Genomic DNA, 11281 nt, shown 5'->3' on the forward strand with positions numbered 1-11281 from the left:
GGGAGAATTTTCCTGATATTCCATGATTGTGTATTTATCAAGTTGATTTGTTAAAAATATCAAAATCTCAGAATCTTTCATTTTATATCTTGGTCAATGTGTCATTCAAGCATAATGGTGACATAAAATCTGACGTGTAATAATTGTTAGTCTCCTTAGAAATGCAGTAGAATTACTGCCATGTAAGATCTTTTATTGTTACATTACTGGAAGCATGGCAGAAAACCCAGAACCACAGAAAAAAGTCATTAATCAAATCATGTATAAAAATTGGCCAAGGTGGGAGGATTGCTTGAGCCCAGGAATTTGAGACTGGCATTGATAGCATAGTGAGACCACTCTCTAAAAAATAAATGAATCAATTGCCCAGGTGTGTCCACACCTGTAGTACCACCCACTTGGGAGACTGCAGCATGAGGATTGTTTGAGCCCAGGAGTTGGAGGCTGCATAGAATGGTGTGGTCATCCTACTGCCCTCCACCTTGGCAACAGAGTAACATCCTTAGAAAAAAGCATATGTAAATACAGACATAAAATTCCTTATTTCTGTCACAAAAGAAATACATCCTCCAATAAGGATGACATGGGACTGTGTGTTTCCAGTGTTTCTCAATGCAAGAGATTGGGCAAAGAAGGAAAAGCTCTTTTAAGTCCCTTTATTTTTACTAAAAAAATGCCCTGTGGATGTGGGTACGGGTGTTATGGGATCTTTGGGGAGTCAATTTTTCTGGCTGGAAACCTCTGTGGCTGGTGGCGCCTTTGTTCAAGTTCTTGTTATGCATCCAGGAAGAATAAAGCATGCAAGCAAGTGAAGGGTAAACAAGACAAACAGGAGCTTTATTGAGTATTAGAACAGCTCAGAGGAGATCCCAGTGAGTAGCTCCTCTGTAGGCAGGTTGTCAGTTCAAGTGTTCAGCTCTCAGCAGAGAGGAGGCCCTGAAGAGTGTGTCTCCTCTCTGCAGGCAGGTCTTTCAAACATCTGCAGCTTTCAGCAGAGAGGAGGCCCTGGAGAGGGTAGCTCGTCTCTGCAGCTGGTTGTCCCATTGTCTCTCCATCCTCTGCTCTGCTCTGGCTGAGTTCCAGGCATTTATGGACCTCAGAGGGGAGAAAGTGCATGTACATTAGTCCATGAGTGTACCCAGAAAAGGCATCACAAGTCCACACTCTGGTCTCTGGGATTAGCAGCCTGGCCCATCCCTGGCCTGAAGGTGGGAACTTACCTAGGACCACCCCCTTCTGCTCTGGATCCTGTTTGCCTCCCACTGAAGTCCATGGTGTCCAGACTGCTCACACCTGCAGGCCACTGCCCAGCTGCCCTCAGCACTCTCTTGGCTTCCCCTCTCATGTTTCTTGGCACCGAAATTCTGGAGGGGTATGAGGTGGCAGGGGGCTGGTATTCCAGTGCTGACCTGCCCATGTGCAAGCCCAGCTGAGCTGTGACAGTGCAGGGGCTCAGCCCACAACCTGCTCTGAAATCAGAGTGGGTGCTGGGAGCAGGGAGGGACCAAGTAGTGGGAGCAGATACCTCTGAGTCTGCGGGGACAGTGGGGACCTTCCCGGGTTTCAGAGAGTGCAGGTTGCAGGCACACCTGGGTCCTGCCTCTGGGAGGGGAGTTTCAACTGCACCCAAGGAGCTCCTGACCCGCCAACTCTGAAGGGTTGGGACTCCCACTTGTCCCCAGCCCCTGGGTCTACAACCATGGATCCAGTGGCTACAATTGCACCCAGGAGGGCAGGGATCCTGCCTGCTCATTGTCCCCCAAAGAGCACAGGGAGGCTTGGAGCTGCAGCCACAATTTGGGTGGCTGCAGTCCCGCCCAGGAGGGCAGGGCTCCTGCCTGCTCTATGGAGTGGGAATTCTGAGTCCACAGCTGCAGTTTGGGTGGCTGCAGAGGCACCCAGAGGCTCCCTCCTCAACTCGTAAAAGGTGGGGATCCCACTTGTCCCTGGCTTTTGCTGGCTCCACAGAGCATGCAGCCCTGGCTGGGCCTCCCTGCTGCAGCCAGTATGATGGCAGTGGCTGCTGCTATCACGGCGACAGAGGGAAAACTCTGGTGTTCCCTGAAAGTCTCTGGCTCAGTGTGCATGTCCCTTCCTATGCAAATTCCTGTTCCCCGTGGTCCTTGCTATCTGCCTTCTGTCCCTGCAGAGCTGTGGAAGGAAACATTGTGACTTATTTCTTGCTAACTATAACACATATGTCCACAGATCAGTTCTACCAGAAGTTGAGTGTGAGTGAATGTGAGGGAAAGTGGGCAGACTTCCTATGGGTTGGGCCACTTGGTCCATGGCCTGATAGAGATCCTCATCCTTCTACTAGAGATCAGTGACACCACCATGCACTTGCTCCCTTGAGGGCCTGGACAAGGGAGGAACAAGGGCCGTAGAAGGGAGGAGGGTCAGGTGAACATGGAGTGAGTTTTGAACGGTGATATTGAGATATTTGAGTCTCAGAGGCATGAAAAAAAAGTCACACAGGGAGGATGGATTTCAAAGTCCTTAGTGGGGTCCTAGGAAGGGATAGAGGAAAGAGCGGGGGGAGGGGGGGACAAGGAGGGACACCACAACACTTAAGGCACGCACACATCTCACTGCGCATGCTCTTTGGGCGCCCACCTCAGTGCACGTGTTCACTGGGTGTCTTCTACTCTATCTCTTCGCCCACGTGGTGAATGCCTCGGAGCTGTGGGGTCAAGTTCCTGAGGTCTGGATTCTTTCTCTCCTACTGAGAAGCAGCAGGTAGGTCCACAGTCCAATCCAACTGGGAGTTGAAGTGTGAGTGAGAGTGAGGAGAAGCCAGTGCGCTTCCAGAGGGTTGTCAGGGGGAGGGAGACTCAGAGGGAGAAGGGCCTGGAGGTCTTCATCCTTTTCATGTGGCACCACAGCCATGGGCCTTCTTTTTTGTCAGGGCCACAACTAGGGAGGCAGGAGCGCCTTGGCACGGAGGGGATAGGGTTAAAATGGGGCTCGTGTTGCAGGTGCTGTTGGAGGTATCTGAGTCCCAGAAATGCCTTAAACCACATCAGAGATATCCAGTGTCTCTTGCCAGGAGCCTTAAGGCATTACTTTGCTAGCTTCGCCACCTTAAGTGACTGTGCAAGAATTCTATTCAGAAGGCACACAAACTTATACTTGCCCTGGGACTTACCTTCAAAGTATTTCCAAACTTTAAAAAAATAACAAGTTAACATTTGGCCATGGAAGTGCTCAAATATAGCTATCTTGTCAAGTGCATTTTCCCAATCACAGTATTTTGTATTCTCTTTGCAGAGTGAAATATAATCTGGTGAGGAAGATCAACATGTAGGCCTAGACCAAGATGAAGTTTACAAACTCCTGAGCTGATTGGGCCTATGCTTGTGAGTGCTTTAACATTCGTTGTTTTCTATTAACAGACATTTCTTTTTGTGATAGTGTTGTTGAACTAGTATACATACACTGTTAAAGGTCTTCCAAGCTGACAAAAAAAGATCATGGCATCTCATGAAGGAAAGACTGATCCAAGAGGATTATGTCTGTTGCTGTATATGTGTGTGTGTGTGTGTGTGTGTGTGTGTGTGTGTGTGTTTGGAGACGAAGTCTTGCTCTGTTGCCCAGGCTCAGCTACTTCAACTTCTGCCTCCCGGGTTCAAACAATTCTCCTGCCTCATCTCCCCGAGTAGCTGGGACTACAGGTGCACACCGCCATGCCCGGCTAATTTCATTTTGTATTTTAGTAGAGATGGGGGACAGAGTTTCACTGTGTTTCCCAGGCTGGTCTCAAACTCCTGAGCTCAGGTAATGCACCTGCCTCGGCCTCCCAAAGTGCTGGGATTACAGGCCTGAGCCACTGTGCCTGGCGTACTTTCTGGTTTTGCCTGGATGGATAACCTTGTGTTCCCCAGATTTTGCCCATGACTTCCTCCGTATGCTTATTCATAACAGATTGCACACATCCATCTCAACATAGATTAAATCACCTTCCAAAGCCCTTGAGGGTAATTCTGTCTTAGAGTAACCTCTCTGTGGGAAGAATAACTTTATGAAGGATAGGTATATGGAATAGTGTTGGAGAAATGTCTTTAGACTTACTTATGATCAGAAATATCTATGTATTCTATATATTTACATTATTGACATATATTGACAACAAAACTTTTTATTTGTACACACACAACCATGATCCCAGGAGCACAGTGATGAGGACCCTCAACAAGAAGAACCACCAACTGAAAATTGGGATCCTACACCTGGTCAGGAGAGAGATCAGGGTGCAGCTGAGATTCATGGTGCTGGGAAGGGAAAGAAAGAATGTCTACAGTGGGGAGGAGACCTACGTGTGCATCATGCCTTACGTCATGACCAGTAACGGGAGGAAAGAAAACATTAGGAAAGGATCTCAAACACTTGCTGAAAGTTGGCTGGAAAAGTGAACAGTATAGTTTGCAGCTTCATGCAGTCCCTGAATATAATGAATCTTTTCTTTTTCTTCATGATGTATTTTGTATGCTTGAAAATACAGTCCTTGCTAAATCAGACTAAGCAGTTTAATTTTATGTATAAACATATGCAGTATTTCACTAGTTTAATGTGTTCTTCTTAGAATGTTGTTTTATGATCTTCTAAGTCATTGCGTCAACCGTGCTATAAACACCCTTTAATAGCATATAGAGTGCCAAGTCATCCTACCTTGTAACACCCTGAATAAAGCCCATTTGCATAGGAATGTTAGCCCCATTTTATAAATAAGAAAATTGAGGCTCAGGGATTGAGGTTTACCAAGAACACTTGACTTATGGAGACAAAATTCATATTTTGTCCCAAGGTTTGTGTTATCCATGTTGTAATAAGAAAAGGTCAGTGGTTTTGCTTAAGATACTTATTATTCGAATGTGTGTGTACTGTAAGGTACTTCAGTATTGGGCTCAGGACAAAACACAGTTCAATGAAGCAGAATAGCAACTCCAGAAAACAGCTCAATAAATGACAGCCACTCTTTGAGTGGTATCCTTTGATTGGTATTTTTTCAAGATGTTTGGTAAAAGGTGGCTAATTCAAGATACTGGCATACAGGTAGCTATATTAGTATGATTTTGAAGGGGCTTTTAAAAGTTGCTGAAGCACTTTCATAATTAGAAAACTCAAAGTACCATAAGTTTATCCTGAATCAGAAGTTGTTTACTCAGTGGATACCATTTTCACACTAAACATTGGCAGAATTTGGGACGTGGATTATTTTAGCAATTCATTGTTAAGAGGTTTCCAGAATATGACTGTCAACGATGACCACTAATTTCTTTGCACTCAATTTCCTATGCCCTCACTGGAATACAGTTACTTTCCTGTTATTTTGGTACATTATTCTAAATGTGACTTATTTATACAAAGTTACATATAGGGCCCTTGAACCTAAGCATAAAGTTAATTAACTTTATCCAAATAATTTTCAAGTTACCTCAACAAGGAATGGGTGTCCAATTGTAAGATTTCTCATAAGCAGGCCAATACATTGTTCTAATCCTTTAGAAAATTACATTTCATTTATGATTAAAATTCTATCCAGACTTCAGGCAGACTTCAGATTTCTTAGTCGATATTCACTGTTCATAATACACAATGGTAAAATATGGGAAATGTAGGTGTGGTGTGATTTATCCTCAGATTGTCATTTAATATAAGATTTTATAATACAGGAAAATAAAGGTGTGACATCTTTACATGACATTTATTAGCACGGTAGTCCACAGGCTTTTATTTCATAACACTGAGGAAAAGAATACTATCATTTCCTTTTTTGTCTTTCTTGTTTGCCCGTTTTAATCAATAACCTTTGTATTTTTTAGTGCCTGACCTGGAAATTGATCTCCAGGAACTGTCTCAGTCAAAGACTGGGATGAATGCAGAGATGGTACTGATGTCCAGGAGAAAATTCTGCCAAAATTAGAGCAATTTAAAACGCCAGAAGGAGGTATGCTATCCATTAAGAGGCAAAATTATGTGTTTTCTGTTTTTCACAATATTATACTTTTGATAACAAAAAGAGAGAACATTACTGCCCCTTTAAAACACAATTCAAATGCAGGCTTTCCTTGAAAAGTTGTTCCTACCCCATATGCCTGACTGGAAGACTTAAACACTATCAGATACAGAAACAAATTGGGTCAAAGCTGTATTGAATCATCAAATATGAAAGCATTTTCTTACTTGTGACTATAACCAAGAGCGAAAAATTTTCAGATTATTTTCTAATTTCCGCTTTTAATAAATACATAATACATTTGTAATACTACTTTGTGTGAAATATGCTGAGTACTGAAGGAGGTTCTAGTATCAGATCTAACATAATTTGTGAGATTTTGGGTGAATTCCATAAATTCTACACCCATCTTTTTCTATTATTGAAAATAGTAGATGCAAATCAGATACATTAAAATCTGTTTCAAGGTTGATTTCTGTGTTTTCATGTTCTGTTGGATATAACACAAAGATATGATTTTTCATAACAATCAGTTTCCCTCCAGTTATAATATCTGAGTTGAGATTTCGTGGTTCCTAAGAAATGAGCGGGCAACCTGCTTGATGTTTTTTTTTTTCCTGTTTGGAGACGTAAATGACTATCCTTGGATTTTGTTAAATTCTGATTTCTCTGGCTCTTAAAGAATAATTGCATTTTAAACGCTTTCTGCAGTGAACCCTTGAATGACTGAATAATAAAATGGCAAGAGACTGTCAGGTTTCTGTGACCGATGTAGTAGGGAGCATACATGTAGGTCAGTGATGCTGAAGGTGGGTGTAAGATGCCTGTGTTAATTATGACCCCTGTCTTCCTGTTAGTCTTCATGAGCTACTGTGTGTAATTAGATTGAAGGCACATATGATAGAATCACCTGTAATCATATCATAGGTTACAGGTTTCTGCCTTGAGACATCAGATGATATGATTTAAAGTTCAAAGACCATAACGTCCTAATTCGTGAGTAGTCGACGTAAGTATTTTTTACACATATTTTCTAAATTGCTGATGGTTAATTAGAAGAACTTCTGAATTTCAAGGAAGCACTTCATATTTAGGGAAGAAATTACCTAAATGTTTTTGACTCTACACTGCTGAACCATTCCATTAGACCATTCACATTGAAAAGTAGTTTTTAGTCTATTTCCAAGAGCCTACTGAAGAAGACTCAACTGTATTCTTAGGAAGGTTATAGTCTTTTTTTTGTCCAGAATTAATTTCCTTTTTTATTATTGTACTATAAGTTCTAGGGTACATGTGCACAACGTGCAGGTTTGATACATAGGTATACATGTGCCATGTTGGTTTGTTGCACCCATCAACTCATCATTTACATCAGGTATTTCTCCTAATGCTATCCCTACCCCAGCTCCCCCATCCCCTTACAGGCCCTGGTGTGTGATGTTCCCTGCCCTGTGTCCAAGTGATCTCAATGTTCAATTCCCACCTATGAGTGAGAACATGTGGTGGTTGGTTTTCTGTTCTTGTGATAGTTTGCTGAGAATGATGATTTCCAGCTGCATCCATGTCCCTACAAAGGACACAAACTCATCCTTTTTTATGGCTGCACAGAATTCCGTAGTGTATATGTGCCACATTTTCTTAAGTCAGTCTGTCACTGATGGACATTTCGGTTGATTCCAAGTCTTTGCTATTGTGAATGGTGCCACAGTAAACATAAGTGTGTATGTGTCTTTATAGCAGCATGACTTATAATCCTTTGGGTATATCCCCAGTAATGGGATGGCTGGGTCAAATGGTATTTCTAGTTCTACATCCTTGAGGAATCACCATACTGTTTTCCACAATGGTTGAACTAGTTTCCAGTCCCACCAACAGTGTAAAAGTGTTCCTATTTCTCCACATCTTCTCCAGCACCTGTTGTTTCCTGATTTTTTAACGATTGCCATTCTAACTGGTGTGAGATGGTATCTCATTGTGGTTTTGATTTGCATTTCTCTGATGGCCAGTGGTGATGAGCATTTTTTCATGTGTCTGTTGGCTGCATGATGTCTTCTTTTGAGAAGTGTCTGTTCATATCCTTTGCCCACTTTTTGATGGGATTGTTTTTTTCTTGTAAATTTGTTTGAGTTCTTTGTAGGTTCTGGATATTAGCCCTTTGTCAGATGAGTAGATTGCAAAATTTTTTTCCCATTCTGTAGGTTGCCTGTTCACTCTGATGATAGTTTCTTTTGCTGTGCAGAAGCTCTTCAGTTTAGTTAGATCCCATTTGTCAATTTTGGCTTTTGTTGCCATTGCTTTTGGTGTTTTAGACATGAAGTCTTTGCCCATGCCTATGTCCTGAATGGTATTACCTAGGTTTTCTTCTAGAGTTTTTATAGTTTTAGGTCCAACATTTAAGTCTCTAATCCATCTTGAATTAATTTTCGTATAAGGAGTAAGGAAAGGATCCAGTTTCAGCTTTCTACTCATGGCTAGCCAATTTTCCCAGCACCATTTATTAAATAGGGAATCCTTTCCCCGTTTCTTGTTTTTGTCAGGTTTGTCAAAGATCAGATGGCTGTAGATGTGTGGTATTATTTCTGAGGGCTCTGTTTTGTCCCATTGGTCTATATCTCTGTTTTGATACCAGTACCATGCTGTTTTGGTTACTATAGCCTTGTAGTATAGTTTGAAGTCAGGTAGCATGATGTCTCCAGCTTTGTTCTTTTGACTTAGGATTGTCTTGGCAATGCGGGGTCTTTCTTGGTTCCATATGAAGTTTAAAACAGTTTTTGCCAATTCTGTGAAGAAAGTCATTGGTAGCTTGATGGGGATAACATTGAATCTATAAATTACCTTGGGCAGTATGGCCATTTTCACAATATTGATTGTTTCTATCCATGAGCATGGTATGTTCTTCCATTTGTTTGTGTCCTCTTTTATTTCACTGAGCAGTGGTTTGTAGTTCTCCTTGAAGAGGTCCTTGACATCCCTTGTAAGTTGGATTTCTAGGTATTTTATTCTCTTTGAGGCAATAGTGAATGGGAGTTCATTCATGATTTGGCTCTCTCTTTGCCTGTTATTGATGTATAAGAATGCTTGTCATTTTTCACATTGATTTTGTATCCTGAGACTTTGCTGAAGTTGCTTATCAGCTTAAGGAGATTTTGGGCTGAGATGATGGGGTTTTCTAAAGATACAATCATGTCATCTGCAAACAGACAATTTGACTTCTTCTTTTTCTAACTGACTACCCTTGATTTCTTTCTCTTGCCTGATTGCCCTAGCCAGAACTTCCAACACCATGTTGAATAGGAGTAGTGAGAGAGGGCATCACTGTCTTGTGCCAGTTTCCAAAGGGAATGCTTCCAGTATTTGCCCATTCAGTATGATATTGGCTGTGGGTTTGTCATAAATAGCTCTTATGATTTTGAGATACGTTCCATCAATACCGAATTTATTGAGCGTTTTTAGCATGAAGGGCTGTTGAATTTTGTCAAAGGCCTTTTCTGCATCTATTGAGATAATCATGTGGTTTTTGTCTTTGGTTCTGTTTATATGCTGGATCACATTTATTGATTTGCGTATGTTGAACCAGCCTTGCATCCCAGGGATGAAGCCCACTTGATCATGGTGGATAAGCTTTTTGATGTGCTGCTGGATTCGGTTTGTCAGTATTTTATAGAGGATTTTTCATCTATGTTCATCTGGGATATTGGTCTAAAATTCTCTTTTTTTGTTGTATCTCTGCCAGGCTTTGGTATCAGGATGATGTTGGCCTCGTAAAATGAGTTAGGGAGGATTCCCTCTTTTTCTATTGATTGGAATACTTCCAGAAGGAATGGTACCAATCCTCCTTGTACCTCTGGTAGGATTCAGCTGTGAATCCATCTGGTCCTGGACTTTTTTTGGTTGGTAGGCTATTAATTATTGCCTCAATTTCAGAGCCTGCTATTGGTCTATTCAGGGATTCAACTTCTTCCTGGTTTGGTCTTGGGGGAGTGTATGTGTCCAGGAATTTATCCATTTCTTCTAGATTTTCTAGTTTATTTGTGTAGAGATGTTGATAGTATTCTCTGATGGTAGTTTGTATTTCTGTGGGGTCAGTGATGATATTCCCCTTTATCATTTTTTATTGCATCTATTTGATTCTTCTCTCTTTTCTTCTTTATTAGTCTTGCTAGCGGTCTATTCATATTGTTGATCTTTTCAAAAAACCACCTCCTGGATTCATCGATTTTTTGGAGGATTTTTTTATGTCTCTGTCTTCTTCAGTTCTGCTCTGATCTTAGTTATTTTTGCCTTCTGCCAACTTTTGAATGTGTTTTCTCTTGCTTCTCTAGTTCTTTTAATTGTGATGTTAGAGTGTCAATTTTAGATCTTTCCAGCTTTCTCCTGTGGGCATTTAGTGCTATAAATTTCCCTCTACACACTGCTTTAAATGTGTCCCAGAGATTCTTGTATGCTGTATCTTGGTTCTCATTTGTTTCAGAGAATATCTTTATTTCTGCCTTCATTTCGTTATGTACTCAGTAGTCGTTCAGGAGCAGGTTGTTCAGTTTCCATGTAGTTGAGCGATTTTGATTGAGTTTCTTAGTCCTGAGAAACTCTCTTCTGCCTTGGAGAGTTTCTGCCGAGAGATCTACTGTTAGTCTGATGGGCTTCCCTTTGTGGGTAACCAGACCTTTCTCTCTGGTTGCTCTTAACATTTTTTCCTTCATTTCAACTTTGGTGAATCTGACATTTATGTGTCTTGCAGTTGCTCTTCTCGAGGAGTATCTGTATGGTGTTCTCCGTATTTCCTGAATTTGAATGTTGTCCTGCCTTACTAGATTGGGGAAGTTCTCCTGGATGATATCCTACAGAGTGTTTTCCAACTTGTTTCCATTTTCCCCGTCACTTTCAGGCACCCCAATCAGATGTAGATTTAGTCTTTTCACATAATCCCATATTTCTTGGAGGCTTTGTTCATTTCTTTTTACTCTTTTTTGTCTACACTTCTCTTCTCACTTCATTTCATTCATATGATCTTCAATCACTGTTACTCTTTCCTCCAGTTGATCGAGTTGGTTACTGAAGCTTGTGCATTTGTCACGTAGTTCTCATGTTATGGTTTTCATCTCTATCAGTTCTTTTAGGGACTTCTCTACATTGGTTATTCTAGTTAGCCATTCGTCACATCTCTTTTCAAGGTTTATAGTTTCTTTGTGCTGGTTACGTAGTTCCTCCTTTAGCTCTGAGAAGTTTGATCGACTGAAGCCATCTTCTTTCAACTCATCAAAGTCATTCTCCATCCACCTTTGTTCCATTGCTGGTGATGAGCTTCATTCTTTTGGAGGGGGAGAT

General features: G+C 41.5%; 1 pseudogene; it reads left to right on the forward strand.

Moving 5' to 3' along the window:
- Positions 1–3284: 3284 nt before the first annotated feature.
- LOC119622592 (X antigen family member 3-like) lies at positions 3285–10741 on the forward strand (annotated as a pseudogene).
- The last annotated feature ends 540 nt before the right edge of the window (positions 10742–11281 follow it).

Source organism: Chlorocebus sabaeus, chromosome X (assembly GCF_047675955.1).
Source record: "Chlorocebus sabaeus isolate Y175 chromosome X, mChlSab1.0.hap1, whole genome shotgun sequence".
Classification (NCBI taxonomy): domain Eukaryota; kingdom Metazoa; phylum Chordata; class Mammalia; order Primates; family Cercopithecidae; genus Chlorocebus; species Chlorocebus sabaeus.